Source organism: Coenobita brevimanus, chromosome 116, assembly GCF_032717465.1.
Source record: "Coenobita brevimanus isolate Jiangsu-jjx chromosome 116, ASM3271746v2, whole genome shotgun sequence".
In the NCBI taxonomy this organism is placed as follows: domain Eukaryota; kingdom Metazoa; phylum Arthropoda; class Malacostraca; order Decapoda; family Coenobitidae; genus Coenobita; species Coenobita brevimanus.
This window is the reverse complement of record NC_137069.1, coordinates 26402000-26404145: the sequence shown is the minus strand read 5'-3', so window position 1 is coordinate 26404145 and position 2146 is coordinate 26402000.

The following is a 2146-nucleotide window of genomic DNA, read 5'->3' as shown; positions in this document are numbered from 1 at the left end:
TGTATGTACGTATGAATGTACGTATGTATGTATGTACGTATGAATGTACGTACATACATACATACATACGTGCATGCATACAGTACATGCATTTATACATACATACATATATACATACATATATACACACATTTATACATATAAATACATACAACATACATGCATGCATACATATATCTCAGTATGACCCTCTCTCTCTCTCTCTCTCTCTCCTAAAGCAACACAGTACATGCTCACATACATATATCTCAGTATGACCCTCTCTCTCTCTCTCTCTCTCTCTCTCCTAAAGCAACACAGTACATGCTCACATACTGCACAAGCCCCTTCTCTCTCTCTCTCTCTCTCTCTCTCTCTCTCTCTCTCCGGAAAACAATACAATGTTTGTTCACATACTGCACAAGCCCCCCTCCCCCCCTCTCTGTCTGTCTGTCTGTCTGTCTGTCTCTATCTGTCTGTCTGTCTGTGTCTCTCTCTCTCTCTCTCTCTCTCTCTCTCTCTCTCCGGAAAACAACACAATGTTTGTTCACATACTGCACAAGCCCCCCTCCCCCCCTCTCTCTCTGTCTGTCTGTCTGTCTGTCTCTGTCTGTCTGTCTGTCTCTCTCTCTCTCTCTCTCTCTCTCTCGTGGGTGGATAACAGGCAGCAGTGTGACCTCCGCCAAATCACCCAGCTCACGGTCTCCACGCGTCCACCCCAAATACGCTGGATTGGCGTATATTTTGATGGATATTTGGCGAATTGGAGCTTAATGGATTCACAGACACGAACGCAAGAGTCAACATTGGCGTGATGGAAGTGTGTAGAGTTGGGTCGCGAATTCCAGCATTTATCATTCGTTAATACCTAATTCTTTTATATTAAGGACTTGTTAAGAGCAAATTCAGTAGCTCATTCGCACATTTAGAATTCGTGATGAGGGGACGGAATGGATAGGTATATGAGAGAGGGGTGTGTGAGTTGGGGGTAGGGCAGCGTAATGGCAGGGGATGGGAGACAGAAGATGTAATGGAGGGATGGAGTGGAGAGGTATATGAGAGACGGGAGTGTTAGCTGGGGGGAAGGCAGAGCAATGGCAGGGGAAAAGGGAGACAGGGGATGAGACGGAGAAATGAAATGGAGAGGTATATGAGAGAGGGGGTGTGAGTTGGGGGTAGGGCAGCGTAATGGCAAGGGAAAGGGGAGACAGAGGATGAGAGGGAGGGATGTAATGGAGAGGTATATGAGAGAGTGGGTTTTTAGCTGGGGAGGGGGGAGGGCAGCGCAATGGCAGGCGAGAGGGAGACAGAATGAGAATCACTGTTCTAGTCCATAAAAAAAAAAAAAAAAAAAAAAAAAACTACACCATACACAACCTCAACAAGAAGCTTCCTTAAGAGGCAGCATGGCGTCTTTATTGATTGATTGATTGATTGACTGATTGATTGACTGATTGATTGACTGATTGACTGGCTGACTGACTGACTGACTGATAAGACTGCAGAACACGAAAAGTCAAAATCAAAGTTCGTTCATATTGGGATACCTAAACACAATGCATATCAAAGAACGCAGTGGTTGAGAAGCAATGCAATCTTATACAGACCACGAGGAAGAGAGACACAAAAGACAGAAAGATTAATAAGGACTGAGCTGTATGTTGTTGAAGATACGGGAATGGCCATGTGGAAGATTGGGTCGACTTGAAAGAGGGAGAAAAGGAAGTGTTAAAATGTATGAAAGTTTTTTTTTTAATTCTTTCTCCAGGCTGGACAGACACACACACACACACACACACACACACACACACACATTATATGTCGGGTGCTTCACAACAAGAAATGAGATAAGAGAAAGTTTCTCTCTCTCTCTCTCTCTCTCTCTCTCTCTCTGTCTCTCTGTCTCTCTCTCTCTCTCTCTCTGTCTCTCTGTCTCTCTCTCTAAACCCGCGTTCATTTCTCCTCGCTATTCCATTTTCCAATTCAGTTTCTGACCTCACACTCCCACTCTGTTCCAAACACCATTCTCTCTCTCTCTCTCTCTCTTTGCTTTCGCTTTTCCAAATTGCTGTTCTATGTCTTTTTTTTTTTTTTAACTTTTTAGACCTCTATTCCCCCTCCTCTCTCTCTCTCTCTCTCTCTCTTGCTTCGTGTCATTTTCCCATAT